Here is a 17,252-nt window from a genome sequence, read left to right as displayed (position 1 = left end):
GACAGGTGGGATGTTATTTGAAGCTACAGCATTTATTTAACTAGTAAACTAGAAGAGTGCTTTGCAAAATCTAGATTCAATTTAAATATTTTGTTCCATATTATTCCATGATTTTATATATATGTATTTTAAACTCACACATTGCTTTCCTAGCTAATGGGAAAAACAAGCTAGAAGACCCTTAAGACTAAATCCTGCTATGGTTCAAAGACAAGTGCTCTGATTTTTTTTTTTTTTTTTTCTTCTTGCCATACAGAAAGAGGCATTTTTTTTTTTCTCTACCTTCTTTTCTTACCATACCCTTATGGCTCTTATTAGCTACGTTAAAGGTTATAGAATTAATTTTGTTTTCAAAATTACTCAGTAACAATCCCCATATATGAGTTCTTACAGGAAATCACATACAGAAATAAGACTCTTAAAGTGCCTAACTGACAAGCAAAATTTAAAAGGAAACTTCCCCCTTTACTGTTCATGTATTCAGACCTAAAATGAAGTTGGAATTATGTGAGAGACGCAGTGAGAGATTCAGCAAGCATTCTTACAGTGTAAACACAGCAGTTCAAGTTATGATGTTCACCCAACATCAAAGCCATCTATCCAGAACATGCAGGGGCAAGCCTCCACCAGGGAAGACCTGTCTGTGTCAAATAGATTGCTCTAACTCCCCAAAATAACCCAGTGTGTGATTTAAATCACAACAGTACATAATAAACTTTGGCTTTATCACGCTAGTTCCAAGTGTTCAAAGCCATTACTAAATTTCTGAGGCTGGCCAAAATATTTATTAAAAAAAAAAATAAAAACAGTAACTTTTCTAAAAGTCAGCAGCCTCATGTATTTCAAAGACGTGTACACACAACCATGCAGCTAAAACACCTGTAGAGCGAAACAGGTCTCATGTGGGTGAGGGCAGTGCCCCGGATACTGGAAATTTTAAGATACAAATGAAACTAGATTAAAAGAAAAAAAGCCATCTGTTTCATCAAGGTTGAACAAGATATATCAGGCAAAGAAAAAAAATGAATAGATTCAAAATGTGAACAGTATTGTGGCGTAATACACATATGGTGAAATAAACAGACTTTAAGTGCCCAGCAAGAATGTATTTTGGAGGGAACATGCAAAAAATCAAAAATGTACTTAGGTGTGGCTGATAACAAAATCACTGGGACACCATAGGCAACTATAATTAGCAATGGATGACTCTGAGCAGGATTGGATCCGCCTCCTAAATTTTAAATGATTGCTTCAAGCTAAATTTCTGGGAACTTCTTTGGTCTGGTAACCAGTCTGGGAGTCTTGTAGGAACAAGCTTTCTCGTGATATTTCCACTGCCTCGTGGTTTCTGGCAACTTTGAGCCGTCTACAGAAACAAGATTTTCTAAAAGTGTTTTGTTATTTCCATTTCCTATCTCATCTGAAACCACATGCATAGACACAAAAATGTTAAAAATACACACATAAGCAAACTTTTCATCAACAAAGTTGTTTCTAAATCAACTCAAATGATATTCATCATCAGTACTTTGAAGAATCAAGGCAGATCATTACTGATTATTGGATAAAACAGAAAACTTGCAAGAAAAAATAATTTTACATTTTTTAATATTCTCATAACTGTCCAGCATTAAGAATGTTTAATATTTAAGACATATTAATAAGTTAAACACCCCAAAAAAGTCTTAAGATTACAAAGATTTTTCCTACACATGATTCTTCAGGCTCAGGCTCTTGCCTGTACCCCTCGAATGGCCTGTATGCCTCTAATTACTTGTAAAATCCTTACATATAGGTCATGTTATTATGCATTATGCGACATTCCACTCATAAAACTATAGTCCTAGAAATAGACACCCTTTAAAAGAAAAGAAAAAAAAAACTTCATCTACAAAAATATACTAAACAGAAAATGACAAACTCCAAATACAATAGGATAACACTATTTTTAATGTTTCCTTTTCTCCACTTACTTTAAATAAGTAAAATTGAGTCTCTTTCTAAATGCACATAAATTGCCTCACTTAATACCACTGGATATGATTTATGATTCTCAGTAGGGAATGTAACATCTAAACACAATGATAACATAAATTGCAAAAGTTAAAGATAATAATTAGAAAGTAATAATGTCTAGCATAGCAATATAACTTAATAATGATTCAATTATTATTGATTTGAAAATACATTTTAAAAGTCCAAGGTTTAAGAAACTCTCATAAGAAGAAAAAGGATGTCATGTGTAATAGGCTATTTTCCCTCAAAAGAAACTTTTTCTTAATGTGAACTTAATAAGTTTGAGGTTATTAAAAAAAATTACTGTACTTATTTTTTAAAAAACAGAAATTAATAAAGTATTCTTGGATGACGCTTCAGGAGACATTTTATCAAAACCAAATTTTAGTTCAATAACAGAAATAATGAAAATTTATATTCATAACAATGTTATTATTGGTCTCTGTTAAGCTATGGGAAAAAATCTGGTCATGTTTTACTAGTATTAAATTTTAGCATTTGCTTACTAATTACCAACATGTAGAAAGAAGAAAAGCTCAGTGTCTGGCATGTTTATTTCTGTAGACATAGGTCTAACATATATATTTCAAAAATGATTTCAAGTTTTAAGAAATAATTGCAATCTCAATACACCACTGTTGAATGCTACCACTATATTCTCTTTTCTATTGTCTTTATGTTAGTGAGTGCCTCTTTGTTAATTCTCATATCAAATTTTTTATGTCCATATTAACAATAACAACAAAACCAAATGAACCTTACAATAACACATGTGAAAACACATTAAAAAAATCTCAAGTCAGGCACAGTGGCTCATGCCTATAATCCCAGCGCTCTGAGAGGCTGAGGCAGGAAGACCGCTTGAGCCCAAGAGTTCCAGACCAGCCTGAGCAACACAGCGAGACCTCTATCTCTACAAAAAATCTTTTAAATACTTAGCCAGGTGTGGTGATGCATGCCTGCCATTGGAAGGCTGAAGCAGGAGGACTGATTAAGCCCAGGAGTTCGAGGCTGCAGTGAGCTATGATCACACCACTATACTCTAGCCTGGGCAACATAGTGAGACTTAGTCTCATTAAAAAAAAAAAAAAAATTATCCAAAGTGGATTACATTTTACCCCCATTAGTGACAGACAGTTTGAGGGATTTTTAAAGAGCAATTTTGATTTTTACAGATCTATGAACCCATATCTATCATAGCTCTTCTAAAGATTATAAATAAAATGTAGTAATACAAATCTCTTCTTCATAAAAAAAAATGGAGACTAGCAAAGAATTTGATACACCTCTGTCCTTAATTTTGTCAAGTCACATTTCAGGTTAAGAAAATTAAGCAAAAGAAGAAAACAAAGTCCTCAGACTACAAAAGCCAAGAGTAACAAAATAAGTGCACTGGTGATTAAATCCGGAAACCAAATATTCAGAGAGGGTCTCAATCTCTCTCTCTCTTTCTCTCTAAGCTACAGCCATCATTCCCATCACATTTCACATCCAGATCATCTAAACAGATTATATTAAATACAAATACATGAGAGTTCAGCTAATTTTGACACTTTTACAATGTTTAACAAAACACATGAGGGATAAAATCCTTTCATGTTAGAAAATGGCAATTATTAACTACTAGTTTTCAACTAAATTTTCATTTACTGGTTAATAGTTTCCAAAGAAAGCAGAGAGTTCTCCTGTTCTTATTGTACTTCAACATTTCAAATTATACAACTTAATTAAAAGGTCATTCTATTAGGCTAAGAAAACGTGTAGAAAATTTTCAAGTTTATGTAAGAAACTGGGAGGGATGGTTTGCTGTATACATTAAGCATGACCTTAGGCATGTATTTTAAGAGAGTTTAATAACCCTATACACCCCCTTCAGAAATACCCCAACAGGAGGCATCAAATTTGTAAACTTTAGCTTGCAGCATAACAGGTTAGCTAGGAAAGAGCCCAAACTGGGCATGAAAACAGCTGCAACCAAGACCTGGCTCTGCCCCTTGTGGTCACAGGACATCCAGCCTCTGGATTTCAGTTCTTACAATGAAACTAACACTAGGATCCTGTTACTTGAAAGAGAGGTGTCTAAGAACTCAAGGAGCAGTACGTTCACAGCTCTAGAAAGAGTTAAGATACCATTACAGTGAGCATTTACGGATGTGCCAGGATGTAAAAACAGGAAATTGGACCCTCAGAACAAGACCTTAGAAATGCTCACAGAGAAATTCATGAGAATTACTGGATAAAGTAACCACTGGAAAATACAAAGATTGAAGGCTTTGTTCTGTGTTGTAGAAAGCATTACCAGAAAAGTTCATTCTCAAAGAAAGACCACTGATTACTTTTTTAAATCACTGCACAAAAGTAATCACACTATGTGTAGTATGCACAGTATGACAATTTTTCAAAATACTTCAGATTGCAAATTATTGAAAAAGTCAGTGAGATGATTAAAGTAAAATCATGGAAAAGATCTTAAATTATAACAGAAAAGAAGTGGTCAGGTGAGTGGGACATTTCTTCTCTCCTTCAAGAACTTTCCCTTTTCCATGTCTGGGAAACATAAAAAATCCACAACAAATAAATTTACTGAGGCACCTTCTCAGATATTTTACAGTAAGCTATCATTACTATTTCAAATAGGTTTACTATCCCAATCTGTTGCCTCTATTTAACTAATTTCCTGACTGTTTAGTCTAATTTGCGAGACTATTTCAAAAGATAACTTAATTTCACCACTAAAAATTTCTAGATTAATAAAGTATTCAGATGCAAATTACATACTGACTAAACATTCCCGCTATCACATAAGCGTCTGAAATCAGTGGCTCCGGCTAAGATTCCAAAACTTCTAGTCCAAATAAATGTTATATTTCAATGCGGGTATATGGATTAAATGAAATAAAGCATATATACAAAGATATGGCCATGTTAAATATGTATCAACTATGTAATCAAATATGTAAACTCTCTTTCTCTCTAAGCTACAGCCATCATTCCCACATGAGAATTCCCTTTTTTTGGAACGAGCCAAGAAATAATCAAAATACCATGTAAGATGATGCTATTTCATGGAATGGCCATTTTTCTGTTTACTGTTAACATTTAATTAAAAGTCAGAGGCAAATATCTACTAAATTACTGGTTAAAGATTTTTCCTTCGCAATAAGTAAACACCCAATGCAGCAAGTTATTAAGCAACATTTATCATCTGATTTACAATCATGTTCTATAAGCCAAAATAAGTAGTGACCCTTCTTCTGAAACACTCATCTGATACTAGAAAATTACCTTGCCAACATGTTCTTTCCACTTCCTTATCCTTGAAATTATAACTAATAATACAAGTTTTGTTTTTCACTTTTATACTTTAAAGCAAGCACATAAGGATTTTTTTAAGGAAAAGGAGAAAGAAAACAGTATCGGTAAAGATTAACAAGTCTCAATAGCGTTGTGTTTTATAAATGCTATTTTAGGCAATACTGCAACAGCTTTTCATTCCGACCTAAGAAACATCTCCAAAGTTCTTTCAGGTGGCACTAGTATTGCTACTCACCCTGGACTTTTCTTTGAAAGGTAGAGTACCTATTTTAACATATTCTTCCTTACTATATAGCTTTCCGTATTTTCTCCACACTGAGAAAACAACACAAACCATACTACAAAACCACTGACCAAACCACCCTTCCCACAGCATGCACCTCACTAAAATTTTTCTTTCACTTCTGAGGACACAGAATCTTTGAAGCAAATCTACAACTAGTAGCCAAGTGTCCATCTGGCCGTAGGAAGACTGTCATCACTAATATCCCATGCTCTCTTAAGATTCAAGAATCAAGGAAGAAAAACAGTGAGTGCCTTGGGGCCACGTTTTTTGTTTTCTTAATTCTGGCTTTCAAAATACAGTCTACAGTCCCTATGGCTTAAATAGTCTACACAAAACTTTGTTTTGGAATGAAAAGTAATAACCAAATCCTTCTAGGAGAAGGTACAGTTAAGTAGTTCAAGAGACACAGTTCTGGAATCTAACTACCAGGATTCCAATTCCAGCACCTCCACTTACTCTTGCTCTAAAAATGTAGACAAGACTCTTTGGGCCTGTTTCCTCATTTGTGAAACGGGAATATGAGTACACTTAATTAAGAAAGCAACCCTGTAAAACTGCTGTCACGGTGCCTGGCCAACAGTAAATGCTCCCTAAACTGAGCTATGATTATCATAGTAGAAAGAAAACTACACAAATGAATAATGATCACAGACCTGTCTTTTCTATATACAGCTGGCACTAACTTGGGATTAAAACATATGAGGTTAGCCGGGCATGGTGGCACACACCTGTAATCCCAACTACTCAGGAGGCTGAGGCAGGAGAATTGCTTGAACCTGGGAGGTGGAGGTTGCAGTGAGCCAAGATCACGACACTGCACTCCAGCCTGGGTGACACTGCAAGACTCTGTCTCAAAAACAAAACAAATAACGTCCTAAGAAAAGCTCAGGTCAAAACCTGGGAGACCAGAATTTGGGTCTCAAATAATTAGTTATCTACTCACAGAATAATTTTACCTTCTGTAAATCTCCGCAACTCCATACATAAGTAAGAAAGGCTGGTCTGGAATCCACATTCATGGTTTTCAACCTTGCCTGTGTATTTGAATCACCTATGGAAACTGAAAAAAATATCCACACATAGTCCCCTCTAGCAAAGATTCAACTTTTATTACACTGGTTATGATATAGGATCTTAGAAGCCACACTATATATGATCTTAGGTCCCTCTTATTTTTAATTCTAGAATTCTTTGCTTTTTTACGTGAAAAAAAATGGAGAAATTATATTCTAAGCATGTGAACAGCAGCAATCATATCTGATGTTTCTTGGTACTTACAAGGGTAGCTGGTATTCAAATATCATTTTCAGCTTCTTCTGGAGTAAATGGGACAAATTCATGGCTCTTTTTCTGCCCCAAAATTGACCTTCCTTAGCATGGTTTAAGATTAAAGATTTTATATTAAAGAAATCTTCAAATAGCTTTCTTTAGCACAATTTTCCTGAAGAACAATAGGAAGAAGTAGCCAGTTTTAAAGATCTTGAGTTCTCTTAACACCATAAACTTTCAGAAGAACCTATGGGTTGCGTGGAAAGGGATAGGGCTACACCTATATGCCTGTAATAAGTACCCCAAGAGAACCTTAGAAGAGCTTTCTGATAACCTTTCAGGAAGTCAAAGCAGAGATTCACAGATTTACAAATGGTAACCTACATCAAAAGACTTTGAAATATCTTTTATTTCTATTCTGCCTTTCTACAATGATATCAAAGTTTCCTATACATACCAAATCAAAAGAGATTCCAGAGAGATATTTTCATTCTCAATTTATCAATGGAGTCAAGGGGCAAAAAGAGGAAAAGAGTCTAGATATCTAGAATAACCTTAGGTGGTCCCCTCAAGTTGTTGCAAGATGAGCACAAAATGACAAGGTTGAATCAAGTGATCCCTGAGGTTCCATGTACCTTAAATATGTTTTGATTAAAATTTTAAAAAAAGATTCTCTTTTGGATGGTACTGAACGTTGAAAATAAACTTCACAGGCAACAAAACTTAAAATTAAAGCTGGTACTATCTAATCTTGATGACTATCAATAGAAAAAAATAAATCAACTTGGTGCATTCTAGATATGCTAAGTCATTTATAGTCATAGGGATTCTGAATAATCCCAAATTCTCTAAAATGTTCATCTTTTTCTTTAAGCTTATGTATTGTTTTTATAGAAAATCACAATTTATCCTTTAAACTATTCATAACAAAGATGAAAGGAAAGATGTAATCAGGGGCATAAGACAGTTAACACAATGTCAGCCTAAGAGCATCGAGAGAACCAGAAAGAGAGACAGTAAATAAGTAGCACATATCAAACATTGTACAGCCAGCCCAGCAACTGTCAAGGAGGGGATGAGCTTCCCAGTGGAGACTAGCTGCTGCCTTCTGCAGGTTTCTTTTCTCTTTCTCTTTCTTTTCTTTTGGCTAGTGTTGATTTAGGTACTTATTTTGCTTTTTCTCTTTCTCTTCAAAGTTTGAAAGAAACTAGAATCCGTTCCAAAGTACACTTTGCAAAACAGCCCCTAACTCTTCAACTTTGTCTGCTTCACAAAGTCGTCAGCATTATAAATCTAAGCCATGATGAAGACACTACATTTATATATTTTAAAGAAATCATTCCTGACTGCTGTCATAATAGTCTCTTAGGTAAACTCTTAACACGTACAAGAATTTCTCTAGTCCTTGTCTATGACTCACAGGTAAAAAAGATAACAATAATGTCCCTTGAACCTTGGCTTGGATAAGAGAAAAAGAAGATTTGAAAGAGTAGAGGAAGAGGCACAGGGAGACAGTCTAGGTTTCTTCTAACTCTGTACTGCTGTGGAAAAGTTAAAGAATCTTGTCTCAAAATCTTCATCTTCAAAATGTGCACAACAGTTCTTACTACTACTATTCTTTATAAAACATTATTATTTTCTGCCTTTTCACATGTTCTAAGACCCTTAAATGAAAAGAATTCAATGCAGTTAGAGGCTCCAGTTCACATTACATTTTTATATTTTCATAATATTCAACAGCTTAACTATTATTTACATTGGATATTTTAGACCCAATACTAAATACATGTACATTACCACACTGCATGTTTTATACTTGGGCAGAGATGTCCAGAAAGTATTTGTGGGCCTTAGAATAGAATGTTGGTGGGACTGGATGTCAGATCTGGAATCACATTCTTGTCCCATCACAGTATAAGAGTTATATAATAACCATGGGTAAGCTATTTAGGCTTATGTTCCTCAGCGAGCAAGTGGGAATAATATCAGTATTAACATAAACAGGATGTTAGATTATATATAAAATAATGTACATAAAGTCTTAGCCTATTGCTTACAATGGTTAAATAGTTAAGAATAAGCATCATTAACCTAATCACCCAGCATTCTGTCCTAAAGGTATTTAGAGACCAGTGGGATTGCAAGAACCTCTCAGGTAGCAACTCAGGTCCAGAACCATTCTGGGGCTTCTGAAGCCTTCAAAACCTACAGAGAAAAACCCTGAGGGCAGGATACATTATCAAAAATACACATCACGAGACTCTCAAAGAAAAAGTTCCTTTCAGGTCATTCCACAGGGTTCTGAAAAGGGCTTCGTATTGTTTGAGAATCCTCACTTGTACACAGAAACACATCTACCTCCCAGTTAGCAAAATAGTTTCACAACATAAGTGAGGACAGCAAGAGTTTTGAGATGTTCTAAACCATCTCAGTGAACTGGAGGTCACCATTCCTTCTGAGGTTCAGGATGTGAACCAAGAATACCCAGAAGCCTGAGACTTTGGGATGGGCATTCAGCCCACAGCTGGGGAATTCCAGCACCCTTGGGCAGGAAAGTAGTGAAAAGCCCGATGACAGTCAACTATTTGTTAAACTCAAGAGTTGTTGCAATTTTAAGATGTTTCCACTATACAGAAACGACTCATAAAATATGTCTAAACATTCATTTTTTAAATGGCTGTTGTTTACAGTGAAATACTACTTGGTAATAAAGAAGAAACAAATTACTAATACACACAATATGGATAAAACCTCCAAACATTATATTGAAAAAAAAAAAAAAAGCCAGACACAACATAGTACATGCTGTATGACCCAATTTATATAAAGTTATTGAACAGGTAAAATGCATCTATTATGACAAATCAAAATAATGGTTGCCTTGGGGAAAGGAGATTAACTGGAAAAGGCATAAGGGAACATTATGGGGTAAAGAAAATGATATGTACTTTGGTTGGGGCGATAGTTTAATATGAGTATACATATTTGTCACAACTCATAAACTGTACACTTAAAATGGGTCTATTTTATTGTGTGCAAATTGTACCCAAGTTTAAGAAATTAGGGGTTAAAAAAAATCCTAAAGTTCTAGAAGGAATGCAAAAATAGAAGAAAAGGTCACAAAAGGTATGAGACATATTATAACAGCTGGGAATGCATAGAGGGTCCACTGGGATGTCATCCATAGCTGAGTCCCAGGTGTAAGTTACATGAGGTTCCCCATATGAAGTATCACAGACAGATCTGTTTCATTTGTCAGTTTAGTGGGCCATGCCCACCCATGAGCAGACATGAGAGAGCAAGTTAAAAGTATTACATGTTGGGGGAAAGAGGTGTCGGAAGACAAAGAGGAGAATGATGGTTGATTTTATTTAAATGCAACCTGTTTGTAGATGATATTTCCCATGTATACTCATATTTCTCAAACAAACATCTACATATGGTTGTGTTTTCCTGATGTCTATCAGCCCTTCTTTGTTGAGATTTGAGCACAGCACATGTTCCAATTAACTCCATTCTTTGTTGTAACTTGCTGACTCCAGTGTCCCTTGCCAAAAAGGGGTAGGTGGTAGGTTACATAACAAGGATTGGGGTGGAATCTGATGTCAAGTCTGCACAGAGAATTGGCGGAATGTGTGTGGTACAGGTGGGGGCCAGTAGAAGGTAGAAAGAAAAAGGGAGACCACAGGAAGAATAACATCCTTAAGACAGACTTTGTCAGAGGCCGACCTGGTTAGCTATGTGGCTAAGGGAAAGTAGGTCAAAGGGTAGCCGAATTGGAGATAATGAATGGTCAATGTATAGAATGCAGAGAGAGTTCTTCTATTACACAATCATTTTTCCCCTACGGTGATGCTTCTGGAAAAAGTCTAAGATGACAATAACTTTATAAAGAAGCTTGATCCAAGTGCAACCATGATGAAATTTTTGAGAATGAGGGAGAGAAAGGGTTTATCAGGTTAAAGAATAAAGTAGCCTTCAACAGAATTTTTCAAGTAAAATATAAGAGATTCAACAATATGTGTATTCCTATCAATTTAGTAAGTAAAATACTGCTCACTAGAAAATAAATATTAAATATGATCCTCTTAGGCGGATTTAATAAAGGTATCTTATACATTTAGATCAATATGCTATTCAAACTCACTTGTGGATCAGGTAGTCTATTCCATTGCCATGAACTAAACTATATTTCTAATCTTATTCAACCATCTCCCTATTTTGAAAAATTTGATACATTATTAACAAAAATAAATTCCCACCACCGGAAAAAATTAAGTGACAGACACTAAATACTAAAAGGCAATCACTGTAAAGTATCTCTGAGACTGGTCCCTTTGAAGACAAAATTACAGAGAGTCCCCAATGTACTCAATAAAAATGTGTGTGTGTGTGTGTTTATAAAAAGACATATGAAGCTTCTCAGCAATAAGCAACAGACATGGGCAAACATAAAAAATTATTCACTAAAGAGATAAATGCTCTGCTACTAATGTGAAGATTTCCTAGATGAAGCAGATGCTATGAAAAAGGAAAACTGCTCCACTATTGCAATTATTGTCATAGTTACTACTGCCATACACTTGGCTGTTTTTAACTAAAACTATATGGTTCAGAGATTCTTTGGGTTTCTATTTAAGATAGTAGAACATCGGGATGCCAAACTCTGAGGAGAAATGGCAGAGTTGGTCGACGGAGGGCTAAATAAGGACTGTATGGTGATAGCAGTGATTGAGAACACATCCAGGTTCTATTAGCCAAGACGAGAGAGATGTGTGTAATGCTGGAAAGCAGCTTAAAAACACAATTCTGAACATGGAATTCCTTTGGCTTCCTCAAAGACTAAGGACCTGGGAGAGGTGTCATAGGACAAACACCATTCACTGTGCTGAATGCAAAGTAATGAGGACAGAACCTATCATGACATATTTAATAACATAATTTAGCTAAGGAAAACTAAGGGATGGCTCCATCAAATAAGTTATGTGAATTGTGTCACCTGCAAAACACAAACTATCACATTAACTAAGAGAAACATTTGATAAGCAGTTTCCAGTCTCTTGACCAATTCCACATTAGACAATCTTGCAAATGACATAATTAACACAGCTTACATAACTCATCTCCGTTTGCGATTCATTAGGAATAGTTTTTTAGTAGAATTATACCCTCTAAAGGTGACCATGCACATAAGGGCAGTTAACAAGTATGAGGTATTCCAGCTATAATAAAAATATAGTTTGAGTCAATCACTTTGAGTTAAAACCAATGATATCTTTAAGTGCTAAAATAGCGTAACTACTTAGTCCCCTTACACTCCGTATGAAAGACAAAAACATAGAAGTGTATCTTTGATACGTAAACGTGTGAATGTATGTATCATCCCATGCTTTGTACACTACTGGGATATCAAATGATATCTACAAAAATCTGTGTGCACATCCAGGGAAAAAGAGAATGAGCCTGACTAACACAGACTATCCAAAGGTCTTCCAGTACGGACTCATGGGCCTCAGCACACCCACTGCATCTTGGAGTTGCAAAGCAGTGTGTGCTCTCCACCTTAACCAGCCAGTGTTTTGAGAGGCTAGTGGTCTGTAGCTGACCAATTCTTTAAGAACCATTAGTTTTGAACAAGACTTTCCCAGAGTCCTTGAGAAGAGAAGACCTGGAAGACTGCTTTCTCAGACCCTTATAAATCACAAGGGAGAATCGAGTCCATTGGCGATAGATCTTTCTTTCCATAAGCTTAATGCTTTTCTTATGAACTATCACTAAACTCAGAGGAAAATTAGGAGCAATGGTGCACAAGAGCGTACAATTAGAGACAGAAAAGCGAACTACGGGAGAGGGAAAAGTATATTCTCTCTGCCTTTGATTTGTTTTGTTTAAGGATTAAAAAACTACCAATGACTACAAGCTTGAAAAGCCACTTCTATAGGCCTCTGTTTCCATCTTTTAAGCTTAAAATCTTATTTTATGTTCAAGTGGCACAATCTATAAGAGAAAGGCATCTATTTCTGATGTATAAATTATGAATTAGCCAAAATTTTGTTGCAGATGATATGTCAATAAACTTTGTTTGAGAGGCCAATGCTATAGAATCATAAATAATACAGCACAAGCTTTGGCTCAGCCTACACTAACACGCCAAGATCATTCGCTCAGTGGTAAAGTTCTGGGGTACCCCAAAGAACGGAGCTATGGAGACATAGAGGCCTTCATAAATCTTCTGTAATCTTGCATTTTAAAAGCGTGGGCTAGGGGAACGTTAAATTCTCACCCATGGTTTCCAAAATGGAGACACCAAAGAGGTTCATCCAATCTGATAAGCTTAGACCCGCAGTTGGCAGTCAACCCTGGGTGCATGGCAGAGGAAGGCAAAGACCAAGAAAGCAAAAATGGAGATAAATGCACAGCTGGTTTCAAAAGGACTCTGCTCTGAATACAGAATATTAAAGGCATAATGTCATTCACAAGACACAGGAACTCTTTAAAATTCAAAACAATATTGACTGTCTGCAAGTATTCTTAAATGGAATTTTACCTGTCAACCATTTTTAATAAGGAACAGAGGGCATAAATAGGACCAATCCATTTAAATTAGATATATTTTTAAATTGAAAGTGCTTCATGTCTCAGTGTAGGCAGGACTGAGCCCAACTGGTTAGGGCATCACTGATGTGTTCATGTCTTAGCAGTAAAATATTCCGTTTTTACCTATTCTGTAAAGACAATTAAAGCCTTTTCAGTTCTTCATTCTTCCCTGTACACTCAAGGCAATTCCCATCTGAAGTATGAATAACAGAGTCCACCAAACTGCCTGGCTATTTTCATAGTAGAAAAGATTATTTCAAAACTTTTTTTAAATTTTCTTTACACAATAGACTAATTACTCACTGATTTGTGTTTATAAATAATGGCATTTCAGACCAAAGTCTGACTTCTATAAATGCATAATACAGTTTTAACTGGATATATATGTAGGTAAATGTAGTATTATGCAGTATAGCATAATCAATTGCATTCAGAAAAGGGAAATATCTTATAGAAGCTTCTAGCTCAAAATATATTGCAGCTTCCAGGTAGCAAAAGAATTATTCACAAAGCTATGCCTTTTTCAATCCTAAGTGTTGCCTACTTTCCAAACTTTTAGAAAATTATAGATCCACAAAGTTACGTTTGTGTAAGTTTTCTAAATACTGATATGTGCTATATGTAATGCAAAATATTTTTCACTTCTAAAAATTCATTTATTTTATCTTGCTTTTCTTTCTAGTCAGATAACTCTTTAAAAACAACCATTTCTATATGCCTTGGTTTCCTCACCAGAAAGGATAGTAACTGTTTACCCTAAGACGCCACCCACTCATCCTACTCCACAGGGATACTGTAAGGATTAATGAAAAAATAAAGGTACAGTGTTTAAGCTGTGCAAAAGAGAAGGCCTGAATACAGAAACAATGGTCATCTTAAGCTATACTTTCAAAAGAGACCGTTACGATGTTGTAACTATATCTACCTGTTCCTTTTCCAAGCTATCAAGTAGATATTATATCATGTATATTTCAAAATGATAATTTGTTGATTCAATTTTGTTGATGACTTCAATCAGTAAAAGAAGAAAAACAAGTAACTTAAGAAGCCTATCATCTTAACCTTAGATTTCAGCTATAAGCAAAATCAGACCCACTTTACATTTCCCTTTATTACTGTGACAGATTCTAAATGCAGCTTTACTTTACTATTATTTCAAACGATTCCTATTACAAAGATTTTGTCACAGAACTGGGGAAAACATTACAGGGTTTGAGTTTCTTACCCTCCACCAGTCACTTGTCCTAGAAGCTAAACAAAACTCCCAGCTCTGGCTGATCATGGCTGGGAGCTCATTAGGCTGTTCCTCACGTTAAATTACTGAAAAGGGTGATGTATTTATAATACAGCTTGCGATGCTATAAAATGGCTCATCAATCTGTTTTATTCATGGAAAGTCCACATAAGGCCACTAGTCTGTTACTGGCAATAAACCTTGGGTGCGTCTTCAAAAGACCTGCATATTAGATAGTGATTTATGTCTCTGTCCAAGAAATCAAACATGATACTAACAAGGCAAGGGATAACTCAACTGACACTTTCAAAAGCAATATAATTTCAGTAGTAAATCAAGTGAGTATAACATATACGGAGAAGAGAGAAAGACGATTAGCATGTATATATTAAAATAAAAAATAGAGTGTTAAGAAATACCAATCCTGAGTATTCAGATCTTAAACCATTCCCAACCTATTCTCTGCATTATTTTTCTTAGATGGTATTTCTTACACAGCATATGAGTTCATCTCCCACTTTATAAGTGGAATATCCTTTTGTGAAGACATTGATATATCCTAAATAGTTTGCTTATTTTGTTAATAGCCAAAGGCAGAGTTGCTCAGCTGTATCTACCCTCAAAATGTAAATCTGTTTTGGATGAGACATAAAGACCCAACAAAGAGAATAAGAAATATTTAGAATCAACATAAGAAACCAAAATAATTGAGTCATTGTTTTCAGATAATAGCACTTTTATTAGAAATTTTTTTTTCTCAGGAGTCTGCAAAACTCAATACCACGCAGAGATCTCGTACTTTAAAAACAAGTAAAAACTAACTATAAAACAAACGATTTTTTTTAACCATTGGGTTTTCTTTTAGGTTGCCAAACGAGTGACTTACATAGGATGAATGTGAAAATGGAGATGTAGAAAATAATGGGGCTTTTCATGAAAGTGAATAAAGAATTCAAGATGCCTTACTTGTTATTTTTATCTTCAGTGGTCTACTTTTTAAAAAATTCATTTTAATAAAAGATTTAAGGTGAATTATACAAATGCAATATACTATTACAGACACTGAACCTGTCTGCATTATTTTATTTGAAAAACAGAAACCTCATTTTTAAAGGAAAGGTTTTTACACTCTAAGTGCACATGATATCACCACTTTTCTTCCCCATCAGTGTGCTTCATATTTTCCTTCGGGCAAATCTGAAATCTACTGGAGTTTTCCTCATGGACAGCTCAATCTTATGGACAGGAGTCGTGCATGCAACAACATTCCTAAAAGTGAAAAGGAGAAAGGCATCCTCCCTGTTATTGTTAGTCAAAATAGAACACCCAGCTTCAGCAAAGAGTAACAGAAACACCTTCCACTTGCAGGCAAGCATTTCTGGCAAACCGAAGTCTTGACACACCAAGCCCAACAGAAGATAGGGTATACTTCCGCAAGGGCACCCTGTGGGCCCTACCTCCTAATGGTTTATAGGATCAAGTTTTGAACTCTTGATTTCAAAATGTTGGGGGTTATATGTTTGTGTTTATAGTCAATGATTTCTAAATTACAAACTAGTATTTTTAGTTTAAAATTACTTGATTTTCAGAATAAGTGAATTTTTCTTAATGCTGCAAAATGGTTTAAGAGTACAGTGGATTTTAAGACTATAAAGAGAACTGCAGATTCATATGGATAAATGGGTCTGTGTAGTTTTACCGTTAAACAACTTTTAAAATAACTGCAGATCAATTAAGTGTGACAGCTGATTACTCTTCCCCATATCTGACCAAAGCTTTTGAAATAGAAAAGAGGGGAAACACACACACTCACAAATGTAAGTGCCCACACACAGAAATCTCCCCTTCGATATGTACAAACAGAAAATAAACTATCTCCTCTTGCCTCCTTAAACACAAAATGCACACACATACACACCATTGCCCAGACATCCTTCAGTTTATCTCACAGACAAATGAAATAAAAAGGGCTTCTTTTTGTGTGTTTTGAGATACACACACAAAAGCACACACACTCCCTCCAAGAATCCTGCCTCCAATTTTCTGTCACAAGGAGCACTCTGGGGGCCCGGCGGGGGAACTGTTTGGGAAACAGAAGGAGCCGTTTCAGCAGGCATCGGTTTCTCTCTGTGCCTGTGAAGTGGACATTGGCATATCTTGCCTAGGCTGTTCCTGTGGGGTTCATCTGGTCGGCAGGGTGGGGAATAGTTGTCTGCACCATACCAAGGTCAGCCTGCTAGGTCTGACAGTCTCTGTCTCTGTACAAAGAAAAGAATCAATACTTTTGGACTACGGCTGTGCCCTCAGTGTAAAACAACAAACATGCAGCGTCTGACATGTTTCTAGGTGATTTGTGGCAGAACCTCTTGTCTGATCTGTATCCAGGAGCTGCTGTGTTACTGCTCTTTGCTTTTCGCCTCCCCCACCCCTTCCTTGGCCCCCCTCCGACCTGCCCCAGCTCTGTGATGTCTAATACTTTACTCAGGTACAGAGGCGGGTGTTCTACCCTACAGCTACTTGTCACTCAATAAATCA

At 35.7% G+C, this 17,252-nt stretch overlaps 1 protein-coding gene across 16 annotated transcripts in view; it reads right to left on the bottom strand.

Moving 5' to 3' along the window:
• BNC2 (basonuclin zinc finger protein 2) overlaps window positions 1–17,252 on the bottom strand; it is a 454,984-nt gene that overhangs the window by 217,245 nt on the left and 220,487 nt on the right. The window lies entirely within an intron of this gene.

The sequence above is a fragment of the Macaca mulatta genome, chromosome 15 (genome assembly GCF_049350105.2).
Source record: "Macaca mulatta isolate MMU2019108-1 chromosome 15, T2T-MMU8v2.0, whole genome shotgun sequence".
NCBI classification, from domain to species: domain Eukaryota; kingdom Metazoa; phylum Chordata; class Mammalia; order Primates; family Cercopithecidae; genus Macaca; species Macaca mulatta.
Note: the sequence above shows the minus strand (reverse complement) of the source record. Positions and strands in the feature narration are given on the sequence as shown.